The sequence below is a fragment of the Lissotriton vulgaris genome, chromosome 5 (genome assembly GCF_964263255.1).
Source record: "Lissotriton vulgaris chromosome 5, aLisVul1.2, whole genome shotgun sequence".
NCBI lineage: Eukaryota > Metazoa > Chordata > Amphibia > Caudata > Salamandridae > Lissotriton > Lissotriton vulgaris.
The window spans coordinates 130889696-130909219 of record NC_141693.1 but is presented as its reverse complement, the minus strand read 5'-3'; positions in this window follow the sequence as shown (position 1 = coordinate 130909219).

Genomic DNA, 19524 nt, shown 5'->3' with positions numbered 1-19524 from the left:
TTAGCACACTCCTCAGCATGCTTTCACCAGGTAGAGACGTGTTTCTGGGCTTTTGTACCTGATAAGGGGGCATATGCATTCAGTATGACTGCTTTGTCTCCCATTCCCATATCCAGATATCAGAATGATGTGGTAATTGTGTGCCTGGTAAATACCGTACCCCGTGGAATCAGTATTTACTTGGGGTAGTATTCCCATACAAAAAGATAAGAATACTGTTGTGCAAGCAGGAAATCCAGCTAACACAATATAATTCACAGTATAAATCCGATGCTAAATATAAGCATGCCGGAAACAAACATTTCAACATAGTGAATCAATTGTGGCCTGAAACAAAAACAGATGATTGACATAATGTGTTATACAGTTTGCCACGTGGCATGCCCATCAAGTGAATTCATATATTAATGAAAACAATGGACTCCATGTCTTGTTAACAGATCAAAGTACTGATCTTCAAAGAGAGGGGGGAAGGGGGTTGGTAGTGGCCTATTATGCCATGCAAAATTTGAAAACAATGCATATGATAAAATTTACAAACCAAATCTCTCAGACCTTCATACATAATGATTGTGACTCCTAACTCATAATCCTACAAAAAATCTGAATAAAGTGATCCCCTGCTCAGACTGAGCAGTCCTTGAAAAGATCAACAAAAAAAAGAGGGGGGGCAGGAAAATTACGCAAAGGGGCAAAAGACACAACCATCAAAGATAGTAGGTGCCCTGATACCAGGGGGTCAGGAAAAGAACAAAAATCTAATCAGAGAATACCTCCAGTGTGGTACAAAGAATACTTTCAATTGTAGTCAGCATGTAAGTGGCGAGGGACCCTTCAAAGGAAGCAAAGGAGAAAAAATATATATATTGTATATAATCACATGTGTTGTTAGCACCCTACAAGGAAAGATTACGGGTGAAGAGAATGAGAAAGACTTCAGTAAAGTACCACATGTGTTTGTGAAGATCCTCACTCTCATTCAGGCCTCCAGGGTACTTGCTGCCGAGCAGAATTATGCATTTCGACTCCTTTTGCCGTAACTGCCTTTCCCTGCTGCCACCTCTTGTTGTTTTTTCAATCCTGCAGCACACATTAAAAGAGGAAATTACTTGAATTGACTGATTTTCTGCATGTAGGTGTCCCTTCCTGCATACAAAATCAATCAGCCCCGCAATGCAGGCACCTTAGCATCATGGATCAGAGATGCCTGCATTGGCTCATGGGAGCCCACTGTGCGCCAGCGCAGGGGAAATGGACAAAGATGCTCCAGATCCCAAGGATACGATGCATTCCTGTCCTTTTGTTTTGACGTAGGGCAGCACAGCAAGATTCCTTGTGGCGCTGACCTAGGTCAAATGCTCATAAATGAGGCCCTAAAATATGAACTGGAGGCCTGATATTTATCAAGATAAGCAGGACATTTGAATGTGCAGCAATGACTGGGAGCAAACGTCCTACCGTTAGAAACCCATTTGTTTCCTAGAGGTGCAACATTTTAATCAAGTCAGAACTGAACAAGTTATTGGACCCTTGGTCTAGACGCAGACACACGGATACAGTTAAGTGTGGGTTTCTCCAGCCTCTTCTATGCGTTTGTGGCCTATCAATTTGCCCACAATGTAAGTTCAACATGGAACTCTTCCCACAGGAACTGAATACAACATGGGTCACCAGATTGTACTTAGAAAATTCAAAGTGTTCCAGCAAACCATGTACTGGGTGCTATACAGTAGTATAGCACTGATGCCGTGCTGTGCCGTGCTGTGCATAAGAACACTGGCCACTAAGGCACAGCAGGACCTCATCAAAAGTACGAAGAGCAATGAAAATGCAACTTTCATTTGAACCGATACAAGGAAGCAACTGTGTATAAGTTTATCTCAATATTTTCGTTATTCCTCATTAATTTTAATATCAAGAGTCCTGCCATGTTATATGACTTTGTTATTGAAATTAAGTTAAATGGTTCTTACTTATTAAATACAATTTAATCACCACTAGGAAACTAGAGAACTAGCATGACAGCACTCGATGTGAAAGTGGCTGTGATGCTATTTTCAATATAACACACAAAGTGCACAGATTGCTGACCTAGGTCTTGTATTAACCGCATCGCTGCTGCGGTGATTATTGCGCTGTGCGGCTGTTTTCCCTTTTCCGCCTTACATGACGAGCTCAGCTCGTCATCAGCACAAGCCACCCGTGGCTGATGACGAGCTGAGCTCGTCATCAGCGTTGAAGGGGTTAATAGAATATCACACAGAAACTGAATGTCCTTTCACTTTCAGCAGCCTTTCCGTTTTCCCATCAAGATGATCAGGCTCTAGGCCAGATACGCAGGTATGGCACATTCCACTTACTCTTGCATAAATATATGTCAAGTGATGGTGGAACCCAACCTACACATGCAAGTTTCATTTTACTGCTCAGAGGGCTCTAATTTGTGCACAACAGCAACTGACACTAAAGAAGTTTCAACCAGGTCCACAACCACATCCTGCACTATCTGCTTAACGTTTCGAACAGCTCTCTACTTAGCTCAGCAGTGCTAGAGTACTCCTTGGAGGCAGGAAACAGCCTTCCTACCCTTTTGCTGACTGTGCCCCTAGTGTTTGTCTTGTGTTTAAGCCCCAGTAAACGTTTAGGATTGAGGAGGTAGGAATTCCACTCGCCGGAGTCATGATTATTCAGCTCTGCAATGGCATTGACTTTCTCACATGCACTCACAGACCCACACAGCCACTCACACACCCATACAGTCACTCAGACACCCACTCACACACTCACAAAACCACTCACGCAGCCACTCACAGACCCATACAGCCACTCACACACCCACATAAACACTCACTCACCCACTTACAGATCCATACAGCCACTCAGATACTCACTCATAACACTCTCACACCCACAAAACTACTCACCCACCCATTCATAGACCCATACAGCCACTCGCAGACATACACAGCTACTGACACCCCAACTCTCAAAGGTTACAGTTAGGAAACACAATTAAAAAAGTCCAACATTCACTAATTAAAACAACATTTGCTGGGATGTTATACATAGGAAATAACATTTTAAAAAGCATAGAAATTCACTGAAACAACCAAAGGTTTCAGAGACATTATAGTAAGGAAATAGAATTTAAGAAACCTTAGAAAGTCCCTGAAACAGGGACGTTATAGTTAGGCTGAGATTTCACATGCACAAAAACGTAGAAATTCAGCAGTTACAGTTACCTGAGCTAACTATAACTTAGGCACCTGCAATGCACTGCTTATGACTTCACATATTACATCGCTGTTGACATGGCCAGTGACATCACTGATGAAATCTCAAATGACATCACTGATGACATCATTCACAGAACCACTCACAAACCCACACAACCGCTCACACACCTACTCCCATACCCACAGAACCACTCACACACCCACACAACTACTCACCTACTCAGACACCCACACAGCTACTAAGACACATACTGACACACCCATACAATCTCACACACCCCCATACACCCACTCACATATCCACTGACACACCCATACAACCACTCACATAACTAGAGTAGTACTCACAAAACAATTCACAGACTCATACATCTTATAATATACCCTGACAGACAAATACAGCTACTCACACACTCACTCAAACACCCATGCACCCACTCAGACACCCACTCACACACTGATACAGACAATCACATAGCCACTTAGACAAAATATGTTAGAAATAGTATCACTCAATAGTACACAAAGAATAGTAATTTATGTTCAAATGAAAGAAACTATCAGACAGGTTTTGCGAGAAATAATGCCTATAGATAAGAAGCCATTCTTTATAAAGACTCCTGGATAAAGGATACATATAACATCTTCATAGAAGCTACTCCAGATAATTTAGTGAAAACAGAATCTAACTGGGCTAGTAAGTTAGGCGATAATAAAAAGGATCTATGTATGTCAATTGCTCTTTCCAAAAATATTTTTCTCTCGGCTATTTTGAAGGTTCAACACTATAAAACGATTTACAATTTGTATTTCATTTCATTTTAAGCTATTTGGGTGGGAGAAACAGGGAGAATGAACATTGTCCAAGATGTGGGCAAGGGTCTGCAGATTGACCCATATGTTCTATGATTGTGGGAAACTGGACCCCTTAAAAAAGGGATCGAAATATTCCTGCAAAAAGCATTAGGACAAGGAGTGAGCATCTCGCTGACTATGATGATATTAGGCTATGATAAGAAAGCCCAGCTAGAACAGACACATGTATATTTTATCTTCATGTCGGTGGCAGTAGCCCTATTGCTGATCGCTATAAAGTGGAAGGATTCGGACCCTCCTTCTTATACTGCTTGGTTTGCCCGGACGCTTCATATCTGCAATCAGGAAAAGCAGTTATACAACAGTAAGGGGTGGAGATCCAAGAAATGAGGTAGAAAGATCTGGGGCCCTATGTTTAACTAGGCCCTCTAATGAGTAGCTGGGACTTGCATGTTATTTTTAACTTTTCTTTGTTGTAGCTAGTAGCATAAAAGTAGCTAAAGTCTATAATAAGCAATGAAATCTACACATGCCGTTATAACCTCCACACTTGATGCTTCTATTATTATGAGATATGTATATATATGAACTAGTTTAATGTGATCTGATTGTTTTCTTTTTAGCCAGACCCTGTGTACTGTATCATGAAATCGACATAGAGATGCTCTTTTACCCCTTTGAGCATATTTTATGGTTTTATGTGTTAGAACCACCATGTTTGTATACCATTTTGTGCATTGCTATTTATACCTTTCTCATTGGTTTTGAGCTTTTATGATTTTAGCTACTCTGTGCTTGTCGAGATGTATTATAAACCGCTATTTTATGTGGGTTAAATAATACATGTATAATACATGTATATATATATATGTATATAATATATGTGTATATATATTGAAAAATGGGATTTAACTTATGCAGTAGCTTAGTATCTATCTGTAAGTCTCAGAAATGTTTATGAAACACACTCACTGGATTATGTCATCAGCGATGTCATTTGAGATGTCATCAATGATGTAGAGATAGAGACCTTTGGTGCAATCAAGTTTAGACAGTACAAGAGAAATAGTAGCCTGGACCTTGTGATGAAATCCCAGGTGGGAGAAGATGCATCGCAGAGCGTTCATGGTAATGAAGCTTGATTGTCCACTTGGCCAGTCATTGATAACTTGGAGTCCATGGAAATTCCAAGGTTTCTTACTTCCTTAGATACTTTAGGAGGTGTTCCTAGATCGTCAGGCGAGGCGCAAAGTGGGTCATAACTTTATCAGTCGCCACATGTGAGAATTTCTGTTTTGGAATCATTCAATTTCCATGTCATCCACTGATCAACGGCTCTGAGGTAACGGAAGATTTGTGAGCTTCCAATGTCTTTGGGACTTTCCAGTTTAAGGAGTGTTTGTGTGTCATCTGCATAGTCATAGCCAGGGCCATGTAAATTATGAGATTGTACAGCTGCAGCAATTTTAGCATAATTATAAAATTTCTGCATTTGCCACATAATCCTTCCTTTGCAGCATAATCTGCAGTCTAGCTGAAATGGTTAAAAAGTTACAAAAAATGCAGGACTTGTGTTGCTAAGCAGTGTAAGGCCCTTTGCAAAGTTGGACTGGTCACCTTTCCGCTGCTTACTGGTATATTTTGTTGTTAAACAGGTGTAATAAGGGCCAACCAATGCCCAGGCAGTGTTACCAAGTTTAAAAATGATGAAAAAAAACTAATATGTGCTGCATCTTGCTGCATAATTTGCCTTTTCTTGCCACATAATTTACTCACCCCTGCCACATAATTTGGCCCTCCCTTGCTGCTTAATTCCAGTGGCATGTGAGATGAAGTTCATTGATTATTATTACCGGTAATGATTTCATGTAGATGTTGAATAGCATGGGTGAGATAATAGAGTCTTGAGGCACTCCTGCTTTTGGGAAGTAGGGTTTGAATGAGAAAGGGGGAGACATTTGTTCTATTTTGAAGGTAGGATGAAGACAATGCCCTCCTCGCTCTTCACCATAATGAAACCTGCCTACTAGTCCTGCTCGACCTCTCTTCAGCCTTAGACACAGTCAATCACGACAAAATTCTAATTAGACTGGAAAATAGGATGGGTTTATCTTGCACAGTCCTTCAACGGTTCAAATCTTTTCTGGAAAACCGAACGCAATCATTTGTGGTGAACAAAAATCTCTCTCCCTCCTCACCCAACCTACTAGGAGTACTTCAAGGCTCAACCCTATCACCTACGTTATTTAACCTATCTGTTGAACCACTAACCGAACTACTACAGCAGGGGAACATCTCCCACCACATGTATGTGGACAACACTCAACTTTACATCAAAACCTCCTCTATTGAAGAGATAAAGATGATGAATCAAGCTCTCAAAAAGACTGTCCACTTGTTAATGACCAACTTCCTCAAGCTAAACTTGCAAAAAACTGAATTTCTCTTAATCTCCCTCCTAAAAACGAACTGGAAATAAAGGAATGGACGAAGACAATCACTGCGCTGAATTGCACGCCGACTTTGGTGGACTCCACCAAATTGCTTGGCATTACACTGGATAAAAACCTTAACATCCAAACACATATCAACCTGTTGGCTAAGAATGCCCGCTTTCACCTCAGCTTTCTCAGAAAAATGAAACCATTCATCGAGAACCCTGACTTCAAAACCGTAGTTCAGGCTTTAGTCAACTTGAGGCTGGAGTACGGATGTACTACCCTCGTGGGGTTTCCCAAAATCTCAACAGCCCCTTTAAAAGCCTGTCTCAATGCAGCAGCAAGACTCCCAACAGGATCTAGGAAATTTGACCACATATCGCCACACCAGTAGGCACTCAATTCACTACCCTATGAAGCTTAGAATATCACTAATAAAGCGTACTTCACGACCCCCCAGCACCTATCCAAAAACATACCTTAACTGGAGGAAACAGACACTGTAGGAGCTCCGACAATCTACTACTGAAAATCTTACGTTTCCGCTAGAAAAAAACACTGACAGAGCATTCTCCGGAGCGGCACCAAGATTAATGGAACTCGCTACCTCCATACATCAGAAAAATCTCCTCTACACCTCTATTCAAAAGGGAAGCAAAATGATTCCTGATGAGCAAATTTCTCCTGTAATTGCGCACAGGCCTCATCATATGGGGCCAGTCTTTTTTTCCCTGTCTTGAAAGGCACTGTACTCTCCCCTTAAAGACACCTTAGCCTCAATGACATACGTGTACTCAAACTTGTTCCTACTGACATTTCTCTTTTCTGTTACCTGCCAATCCTTGTTAAAAATATATTGATAGTTTGTCTGCTCTGCTCTGGGAAATGTTTGTATTCTTACTATGCTTTCTCTGTAAAGCGGTCTGATACCCTACCCTGGGTCTGGTTCCAAAAATAAGAATAAAATAAATAAATACAAATAAATGTGATCCAGTCGAGAGCAGTCCCCTCTAGAGTCACAGGGAACTGTGTCAAAGGTAGCTGAAAGGTCCAAGAGAAGTAGTGCAGCAACCCCATTCTGGACTACTGTGTTTATAAAGTCATCCCAGATGGCAATGAGTCTTAGTAGATACCCTTTTTTCCTGTGCCGTTGTCAAAGTTGTGCATTGAGCATGGATGGCAGCATGAGTTATGGTGCACCTTGTATGTTGCGCATCATAATTGCCATATTTCAGGGTTTTTTCGAACCTATGTTCAATGAACCATAATTAACCTTTAAGTATGACTTTTTCAGAGAATGCTAAGGATTTTTATGATATAATGCATTAAACATACACATATGCATTCCGTGCTGTACATGGTCTTTAGCTGTGTACACTCGAGGCTGTCCATAGGGCCTGGCCTGCACCCAAACTATTGTAGGTGGCCAATCCCCACCTTGCATGTTCTTCAGCAGTGCACTGCTGAGGTTGGGCACACATGACTAACTTGTCACAGGCGCCAATCCCAAGCTATGCACAGCCTATGGTGTGTGCAGCAATAAGGCAGTTCTTTGCCCATGGCCTTGTTTTTTTCTATAAAAATGGTCATGAGAATCAAAAATGGTGGAAGCGTGATCATGATATCATCTTAGATTTTTTTTCTTCATTTTGTGTCTATATTGTCCAGGCCTCTCAGCCCCCCCAGCACTATCTTTCTAATAGGCACCTCTCAGAATTTTCTCAACCCCCTCCCCCTCATAGCTGCAATTTCTTTTTCCACATCGTAAAAAATTCATGATGGTAGAAAAAAATTAATTTTGATCCCCTTCATCAATTATTCACATTTTTCAAAATATTCAAGATTTTCAATGACTTAGATGTATAATGGGGCTAAGCCTTTCACCCCTATCCAGCACTTTTTTCAAACCTTAGGGCCTCATTTACAAAACAAAATGACGCTGCAAGGTGCTGCAAGACATTTTGCTGCACCGACCTGTGACATTTTAAAAGCACATGGATGCATCATATTAACTACAATATAATGCATCCGTGTGCTTTCTCCTGTGCTGGCTTACAATTGACTTCCATGTGCCAGCACAGTCACCCTTGCGCCATGTTGCAGGAGTGCCTGCGTTGCTGGGATGATTGTTTTTGTGCAGGAAGGGACACCTTCATGCACAAAAGCAATCATTGATGCAATTTTCCACTTTCTATTCTGCAGCACGCATAGAAAGAGAAAAAAAGGAGGAGAGATAAAAGTATTTCTCCTCGTTGCGTCACTCAGCGTAGGATTCTGATACATTTTCAGCTTCACAAAACTTTGTACATTTGGGAATGTGTCAGGTTCCATGGATACTGAGAAGGAACATTCACAGCAACACCCAGGGAATGCCCCTTTCACGCAGAGTATTATGAGAAAGGGGAACATATTTACAAGGCCATGAAAAGTCATGCAGGATGACTTATGTGGCCTTGTAAATATAGGCAGGCACCCTGCACTGCCAGTGCATCAAAAAGTGACACACTGGCACTGCAAAGGACTTGTAAATGAGGTCCTTAATATCTTAAAAACCTCTGACTGGATTGACATCAAATCATGAATGTAATGTTCTGCTTTCCTGCAAATTTTGGCCCGAATCCATCCAGCATTTTTTTTGCTGTAGCTGTGGACAACATTTCCTGTGCAGCTAAAATTGGAAAACACATCTTTTCCCCCCTGCACAGAACTGCACAAAATTGGTGTGCTACACCTTAGCTGTTTATGGTAAGTGAGTGCCAATTTTGGTGCATATGCGTTCCTGGGATCCAGAGTTACAGACAACATATTTTTTATATAAAGATTCCTCCTCTCTTAATGCTGGTCTGCACAAACCCAATTCTCCATGCATGCTTAAGACTGTGCTTTTCTAGTGATCGACAAAAGGTGGAAGGTGACTTGAAGGGTTGCAAAATAGAAAATGGCGGCTTGTTGTGGGCCACAGATAACTTGGGAACCCTGCATGTATTGGTCAATACTGAATAATGGACTTGCACTTGGGGGGGTATTGTGAGACAGGGGATCTCAGGTGTCTCAGTAGTAGGTGAGTCATGAGTAGCTGGGTCAAAGAGTCTGTAGCCCTGGGCCAAGTATTTGCAGAATTTCAACCTAGAAGAGTATCAAGTGAGGGAGACTGGGCAGTGTTTTCTGCCGCTGTTGTTGGTGGATGCAGGACGGGTGGAAGGTGGAGAATCCCCAATGTCCTTCATCAGGACTACAAGCTCTTCATTTCCAACCATTTACATGCACAGCCAACATAGTGGCTTGCAAGAGCAGGGTATTCCCTTGTGGGACAGCAAATTGACGATTCATTATCCTCTAGGGTGTTGTGGCTAGACTTCTTTCCCGGAGGGGCTGGGAATGAAAGAGACATACAGTTTGGTTAATTGACATGCATCATTCCAACATACATGACATCATTGTACTTGGTGAGTGCTCTTCAGATAGAGTCCATGCCTTTTAAAGAACAAAATGCTGCCACATTAACACCTACAGCATAGTGGTTGAAATTCCCTTGATATTAGCCCTTTATCAGGGCAAGTCTGCCAGAGGTGTGCTACCACAGTTTTGGCACAGGATGTGAATCAATGAATAGCGATGATGCAGTTGTTGGTGACAATAAAGTGGTGATGGACATTACTAGGCACAGAACAACATTTCAATAAGCCACATCAGGCATGATTGTAAGGAGAGTGGCTGCTGTTTGCAACGCTTCTGTTATAAACTTTTTTTTTAGCACCAAATGCATCCTTGTGTTCAAAATGCAAGGATGCATTTTATATAGCGCTAACTGCCTATTTTGCATTTCACGTTATTATGGAAATCAAAATTTTGTGAGTTTCACAGACATCTAATTATTATCCATCTTCAGCCGTATGAATATCTGTTACAAACATATTTTAGTTGCCAGTAGATCACCTAATCACATCATGCTGTTAGAGCAATGTGATGTCTTTCTTGCCAGGACCCCTGAAACAAATTTGTAGATGTGTTGCAATTATGTCACCAGCGGATGGTAAGTCATTGCGGTGAATGGACCAAAGGCAATTTCTCCGTTAAGGCGGACGAGTGTTGCCTCGCCTGATGTGAGCACAGCAGGTAAACATATAGTAACAAACTGGTCATTACTATTTTATTATTCTGTGTGCCGCCGGCCACGCTAGCACAAGCGTTATAGGGGGGGCCGGGGCAGACAATATTCTGCATGTTGCAGGATGACCTCTTCAAGTGCTCAGTGCGCAAGACAGATTGGCCGGAAGTCTACATCCAGCCAATCTGTCATGTGCACTGCAGAACCTGTAAACCCAGTGCAGTGAAACAGCTGAGGGTTTGCAGGAAAGGCTCGCCAGCCTCAAAATGAGCACAGGTTTAGCCTGTTCCAGCCAATGCTGGAGGTGCTAACAGCAAGGGAGCAGCTCCAGGATTGGTTGGATTCATATTCAGGAAGTAAACCAACTTCTTTTCCTGCTCGTCGGCGTCGAGAGAGGAGACAGGCAACATATTGGTGAGTTTTACGGTGCGCCGCACCCCACCGATTTTTTAAGTTGCTAGCCACCCCAGAAACGGACACAGATTGGGACATGTGATTTCATAATGGAACATATTGAAGAGGGAAGTTCAATGCATGCAGGAAGTAAGGCATTGTTTTAGGATTATGTGCTGTCTTGTCTGGCGATATTGGCACAACAATGCTGTTTCTGTTAGTTGTATGGCTAGATATGGTAAAGCCTGGCATTGCATATGTTAATATGACACTGTCTGCACCAACAGGAAGTACAGCAGAAACACTAGAAATGGCACGTATAATGGCATTGATTGAAGATTGCCAAGGCACATCCATGTTCTGTGACATGACCGTAAGACAATGTGGCACCTACCGGATTAACATCACTATCCTTTTCCATCAGTTTACCACAAGATAGCAATCTTGAAGCTAACACTAAGCATACATCTTGACACAGATAAGTTAGTGCAGGCCTAGAGATTGGTGACACAAATGGTGACCAACAGAAGGTTGGGAATTGTGTGAGGGCAATGTTGTCATGAGATTTGTGCGGACAAGTGCCACATGGCTTAATGAGACATGCAGTGCACATGGTGGTGTTAGTGAGCAACATTGAAGAGGCCATGTAATTGATTGTTTACTCTATTGTAAATGTAATTCAAAATTTTCTGACAAGACGTACATTACCTGCCATCCTCTGTCATCCCTCCATCCTATGTGGCCAATCTGTAAGGCACTTTTAGAAAGAGAAGACCAATGGAGGTGGTTGGAGATGCTAGAGAGGCTTGAAACATAGGTCTTGCAATTGTAATATAAACTGACAATATGTAATTCAATGATGGCTTTTGTTTGTGTAGGGTTTTCTAGTGTAAGACAATGTATGGTGTACTAGACAGACATGTGTGATGGAAAGTCCTTGCACATGTATAGGACATAGGTGAATATGATAACCAGGCAGCAGACTTCTGGCACTGTTTTGTAGTGTGTCGGTACGGCAAATGTTCTTTGTACATCTACCTGGCTGTATGGCAGACATAGGCTGTAGGGCTAGTCCAGGTTGAACTGTTTCCCCACCACCATGGACATGTTCTGGTGTTGGTCCTTTTTACAGTACAAGTAATTGGTCTGGGGAGGGGAATAGATATTATCAATGACATTATCTATTGGTATCTTTGTGCACAGACATGGCTTTACAGGCACATGGATTGATTCTTTTATTTCAGTATCACTGTTGTGTACTATGTGTGAGAGTGTTTGATGTGCAAGCCGTTGGTGGCTACTGACACATTTTGCATGGACTGACATAACAGTCTTTATTGGCATGAAGAATGTGGTCTCTGGAACTGGAGGTATGAAGCTGGTTGTGGATGGCGTTGAAGATACCCTGGGCCGTGGGGGAGATCCTGAGGTGTTTTGAGGTACGCTGACATCTGCCACATGTACCCTAATGAATGTATCCTTCATACACTGAGCATCCTGACTCTTCACTTTAATCTCTTCCATACTGTGTATCTTTACATTATATAATTCACCCTGGTCGTGACTTGTTGCCACATGACCTGCTTCTCTGCTCCACTGAGTATGTGTAGAAGTAAACTATGAAGTAATCAGTTTCAGTTCAGTTTAAATGCTTTATTCAGTTTATAGAACATAACCATATAAGCATAAAGATACATACATAGACATATCGTTCAATTAATTATTATAAAAATCATCAAACAGATTAACAATAGTCCACAATTAATTACATGTCCTCAAAATTAACATATGAAAATAAATCCTTTTGGTTGTAAAATCAATTGCAGAATTTCCCACAAAGTGACAAGTGCAAGGTAATCATGTATAACACGATCTGGCCCTATAGTACATAAAATTATACTTTTGCAAAAGTAATCTACAACTTCTTCTTATTGTAGGGCATAGTTGATACCAGAGACTGCTCCCTTAGTCTAAAGTATACAATACAATTAAATAGAGCTTGACTTAGAATAACTACAAACATTTCCTGAAATAAAGACCAAATGTACTTTAACAATAATATATTATGAATGTACAGACAGGTCAAGTTATTTAAACACAGTCAGTGATATTAAAGACTATGGATTTCCTGGCAGCTGTACATTTAGATATATATGTCGCCACAAAAAAAACAAATATCTGGATTTTCCAGAGAGAAAATAAAATTCATTGCTGCTTTGGTGGAACAAACATGATTTTTTAAGAAGATTGGTTTTAAATAAAATTTCCTATAAAAGTGATAAAATTTACAAAATAATAAAAAGTGGCAGCTACTTTGTCTATAAGTGTTATCACTCGGGCATACGGAGTCTGAACTAGATTTCATTTTAGGGAAGGCTACTAAGTGGTGTGCAATGCCCAACCTTAAACGAGTTAGTACAAACTGATGGGAATTACGGGTAACAATTGAGAGGTAGGACTGGATACCTGTATCTCATAGGAGATCCCGGTAAAAGACCACAGTCTGAAACTTCCCAGAAAGCTTCTCACGGTACTCCCTCTTGTGTGTTAAAAACCTTGGGGCATATTACCAAGCAATAGCGATAATTATCGCTATTGCTTGGTTAGAGACAAAAATTTACCGCAGCGCTGCGGCGATTTTTACCGCAAATAAACCTTGGTATTACCAAGGTTTAACGCAAATGCGGTAAAAATCGCCGCAAAGCATGAATATCGCTGAAAAGTCAGCGATATTCATGCATTAGCGAGCTAATGCTCTTAGCCATGTTATACACCTCCCATTGGATAACATGGCTAAGAACTGCTCAGGGCAGGTGTTAGCTTTTGGAGATATTCCCGCTTAGCGCGAATATCTCCAAAAGTTGGTAATAGGAGATAGCGATGTTAGCGACTGTTTTCAGTCTCTAACATCTTGGCACGCCCACTTTGCATCTCATTAGTGATAAATATCACTGACATGCAAAGTGGGGCCCAAGATGGTCGCTATCTCCTACTAGCTGTCACTAACTGGTGTTAGCGGCAGCTAGGTAATAGGGAGATAATTTTATCTCTGCTTTCTTGGCTTTTAAAGCCAAAAAAGCGGAGATAAACCCCCTTGATAATATGCCCCCACATTTTTATCTCCTTTTTAGAGATTAGAGCTACATTCTCTGGTTCAGGATAAGTGTTACATTCGAACAAGAGGTTGTACCAGTAGTGGATGTATTTGAGCCAGGCAATCCGGGATACATGATCAAGCCTCAGGCAGTCACGAATAATCTCCTGTGTAAACTGCGTTTCGGTTTTGGCCCAGATGGAGTGCCATAGCAGCAAAGGACGTAATGCAGCCACGTAAGTGATATATTCAATTCCTACTCCTTATGTACAAGTTCCACTGATGCCGAGGGGGGTACACACAGTAACTTTTCAAGAAATTTGTTTTCGTCTCCCTGAAGTACTGGTTTGTGTTGATGACCCCACACCCCCGCACCGTATAACGCCGATGAGGTGCATCTTACATTGTATGAAGTAATCAATAATGGCCAATTACAAAAGTTAGACCTAATGTCTGTGTCTCCTCAGTGAAGCTCCACTTCCCCTGCAGTGGAATCGGCTTCGCCATCATTGTTTCCCAGCCGCCTGGCTCCATAACTGACTTCAGGTGTATTCTAGGAGTTTCTTCTTTTTATACTGTACATCATTGGTTATTCACCTTTTGACCTCTGTGAACCACACTTAATCATAACTGGGACCCGGGGACACCAATAAATCATGATTGGAATCTGGGGCTCTGACTGAGTCATTACTGGGAGCCAGGGACCCTGGCCTAAGCATTGTAGGGGAGTTGAAGCGCAAAACGATACACAGCAAATACAGAAACAAGCATCCATCAAACAATATGCAAATGATTAAACATTTAGGAAGATTGGGGCTTTTATAAATTCAGTTGAAGCCACTCAATGTCTATACTATATTCTGTTTGATGCCCCTGCAGTGCTTCTGCTACCCATTCTGAGGATACTAATTTGATTTGTAGCCTCTTACATTTTCAAATTCCTTCACATTTACAGAACGTTTTAATTTATATTAAATTTTAAATTGTACATTTTGCTTCTTTATTTATATACACTGTATTAATTGTTAATTGCATTTAATTTTCAAGCCATAGCAGATACCATGAGTAGGCCTTGAGGGCACTATATGGGTCCCAGGGCTACAGATTAAGAAATACTCCTGTACAGCGTATATTTGCACTGCTTCCACTGCCCAGTACGCCTAGTCAAGTGTATAGAGCCTATTCGAGAATCTTTACATACAGGTCTGCAAGTTGTAACTGCATGTTCATTCTTACAGAAGTATGCCAATCAACCCATGACAGGATATGCAAATGTGGTAGGAACTCTGTCTGGTGGCTCAGTGGACTAATGCATCCACTGCGGGGGCCTGTGTTCGGCCTCATGGTCAAAGGTTCGAATCCAGGTGGGTCCACTCAGCCTTTCATCCATTTGAGGTCGATAAAATTAGTACCATTGAGTTGGGTAGCAATAAACATCTGTTATTCAGCTCCAAGATACCCCCGTCAAGGGTGAACAAATGCTTTACAAAAATATGTTATGTTATGATAGTTTGTCATACACGCATACACATTTAAGGTCGTATTATATGTGAATGCTGAAAATTTGTACATTTATACATGGTTTTAGATGTACATCTATGCATGCACATATTTACACACATATTTATCCCTGTACATTTTTCACAGCTTAACTTCGACAGTGACTAGCAATTTAAACTATTCATCTAGCAGAATCCATATATATTTTTTTAATTCATCCACAACGCAGTGAACGTTATTAAAAACCTAGCACTGCCACAGGCCTCATACTTCGAGACATTAGAATATCCATTAATCACAACCGTCCAGGCCTTTCCAATGATTAGCACATTTATGAAAGAATTTTACCACTGGATAACATTTTCCTGCTGGCCTCCTCTCAAAAATAGTTTCAAGCATTATGTTTATTGCGTATCCCATGTTTCATTAATCACGTTTCATTAATCATTATTTGAGCAATAAGACCTTGAAACTTCAGGCAATTTAAAAGAGCATGTCGCACAACTGAGATCACATTTCGTCCACAACTGCAGATATTACAATTCCCTGATGTACCCTACCATAAGCCTTGGAATCTGAGTGGGTAAATATATTTGTCCTGCACCTTGTGCCAAGGTCTTTCTTCTAACCTCAGTGTTTAATAATTGTTTCAAATAACCTTGAGACGTGACTTTTTGCTTAGAATATTATAAACCAAAATATATTTTGGCTCTTTTAATAAAAGCTAATTCTTAAATGCCAGATCCTTACATTTTTTCTTAATTAGACTCATACCCAGTTGTTAATAACACAATAAGTTTAAGGCTTCGCAGGGGTACCAAATATTTTCCTTTAATCCTTGGAAATGATACATCCTGCTCAAGAGCAGCTAGTGTGCATGTTGGACCTCCATTCCAAACGTCTTCAGCAGAATACATTATTATACCTTAATTCATGTCTCACTGAATCCTCCTGATGTTTATATGAATATACAATCCCAGAAGGAGAAGAGTGAGAACTAGCTCTAAACCTTTTATAGGGAGCAGGGAAAACTCTTCCTCTTAAACTAGAACTTCACACACTAAATTATCCTGCACTCCCAGTTTGACACTGTCACTTAGTCAAGAACAAGTTCAATCAAGTTCCAGAAATAATTGCAGTGGCGGCTCCTCCACTAAGACAGAGGAGTTGTTGCCTCAATGCTTTTCAGCAGCGTAAGGAAAAATAAAATGATAATAACTTTCAGTTATTATCATTTTAGTTTTTTCTATTTGTCGGTGCGGCACCTTTGCCAGGCGGTGCGGGGCAGGCCTTCTCTGCTGACAAAGCATAGGGAAGGGAGGAGTGATTTTCACTCCCTAAGTGCGCGTGAATGTTTGACCTGCCCTCTCGGGCCAGCCAAACGTTCATGCGCACTTAATGGTCCCCATTCCCTGGCTGAGTGCAGAACCTCGGCGCTCAGACCAATCACCATGCTGCATTGCAGCATTGTAATTGGTCAGGGGAGCCTGAGCGCTTACCAATCACAACTCTGCAATGCAGCATTGTGATTGGCGCAGGGAAGCCTCAACCTGGTTGCTTCCTCTTGTTCCGGCCAGCGCGACGAATAGGACCCAGCGAGGAGGTGACTCCTAGGAGGAGGTGAGTTAAATTTCGTTTTTTATGTACCCAACCCCCTCTTCCCTCTCTGAGCCCTGCCACCCCCGATACAATGTGGCTACCACTGAATAATTGCTTAATTGTTTGTTAGACCCTCACACACTCTGTTAATGCCATGCTTCATCATCGGGTTTCTTCCTGGTTCCTAACAACCAGAATGGGTTCAACCATAGTCGAGGGAGCATTTTTATATATTGTGGAACAAGGGATGAGAAGGATAAAAATGCCTTGAGATACCCCGGTATCCCTTTATCATTGGGTGTCACAGGTAAGGTTAAAATGATGAATTATAGGTGTTTCTAGTCGGATTAGTATCCTTGAACCTATCTTGTCAACATGTGTCAGTCTCTCATCATGGCCTCTTATACAATATATACATAGATTTGATTTGATATGCTACAGAGTATCAACACTACTGTTGTTGGCCTATGTAGAATAATCTGTTTTTTGAGTCTCATGTGACAAAGCACTTTATAAGAAGTCCCATTTGATCTAATCTATATGTGTTTCAAGGAACCACAAGACTCCAGAAGACAGATAAAAAAATATAAACTTCTGCCTTCTCTGTCACATGAGACTCAAAAAACTGATTATTCTAGATAGGCCAACAACAGTAGTCTTGATACTCTGTAGCATACACCCTGTGAAGCCAAATCTATTTTATTTGTTTTGTATATTTAATCACATTGTTTTCACTTGATGCACTTTTCACTTTGTACATATGAAGCAACTCCCATCATCAAAGTATGTGAATTATAACCAGCAAAAATTGTTTTGAATATCAGAAACAAATTGTAGATAGACCCATGTGTGTTGTTGATCTTTCATTTATTGTTTTTCTATTTTTCAATGAAAGTTCTTTTCTTTCTAAAGAGACTGATGCTTTATTGATATAGTTACTGATCAACTGTATATTCAGTGTTGTCTTTGTTCCAACAGAACCAATTGTTTCTATATATTGAACGATACCCAAGTTTTGAGGAATACAGCGCTCCCCCATTGAAGCTTGATGGAGTTGAGCTTCAAGCAGTTGGTTCGCATCGAGTCTGCTACCATGGTTCCGCTGGTGTTTGTCTTGTCCTTCAGGGAGAGGATGCGTTGGGTGGTGTCAGCGTAGGAGATGACGATGATCACTTGTGATCGGATGATGCTGGGGAGGGTTTAGTAGGAGACAGTGTTAAAAGCCATGTTGAGGTCAAACAGGATGAGGGTTGCTGTTTCTCCTCATTACAGGATGTCTTGAATGTTGTCAGTGGCCACTCCAAAAAACTTCACCTAAACCCTACAGAAGGTGGTTAATGCCTTTCACAAGGTGAAAATATCAGGAAGCTGCAAGTCATCCAAACAATATTCATTATCAATTTGACCCCCAAAATAATCTTCTCCTTAGTGTTTGCTGTAAGATTCTAGTTTAAGATTCAATTTTCAAATTTCAGAGCTATCCATGGGCGTGGCTTCAGTGCCAGCAAGACAGAACCTCAGTCCTCTCCCAAGGTATGCATCAAGAATGCTTTCCTGTGCAGATGAAAACAATTAAGGGGTTGTTCCACATCCAATACACCAAAATGTCAGGGGGTAGTGGGAGTTACATCACATACCCTTTGACTTTCATTTTCACTCACACACATGATTAAACATGCAAAGACATACACACTTTCTCTTGAAAAAACACACTCTCATCCGCAAGCATGCACACAATCTACATTTAAAAGCATTTTTTTAATATATTTCAGCTGCTCTGAAGGTCATATTCCAGCTAATTCTACAACCTTTTCATTGCACTAATAGTGAATAATGTGCTATTATTCACTATTAGTCTAATAACAAATTCACATAAAACAAGGGAGAGTGAAGCCCCAAGCTGACGTCCATAAGGAGGAGCAGGTACTGATTTTTCTACCTCTGATACTAGGGGTCACGAAGGCAGTGTCAAGATTCGAAAGGGGCAAGCCAGAAGTTGCAGATCCAACCCCTGGCGACCCCTAAATGACATGCATGTCCACATCCTGGAGCTTGTTATGACAAAGGTTTATGAGATGCCTACATTTTGGAATAAAAAGCTTAGAGTGCCCAAAAAATCTTCTATCATAGTATGGAATGGCCAGGAAGAGCACCTTCCTAGAGGCTCCCATCTTGTAAAGACTGGATTATAAGAGTTTCAAGCGTAAAAGAAGAGGCCCCCTACTATTTAGGTGAGGTTCCTTAAGGTAGGGAAAATCAATCAATGTACAGATTTAAGGCAACCATTCAAATAATGATAATTAATAGTAATGTACAAGCAATAATTATTGGAAAGAACCA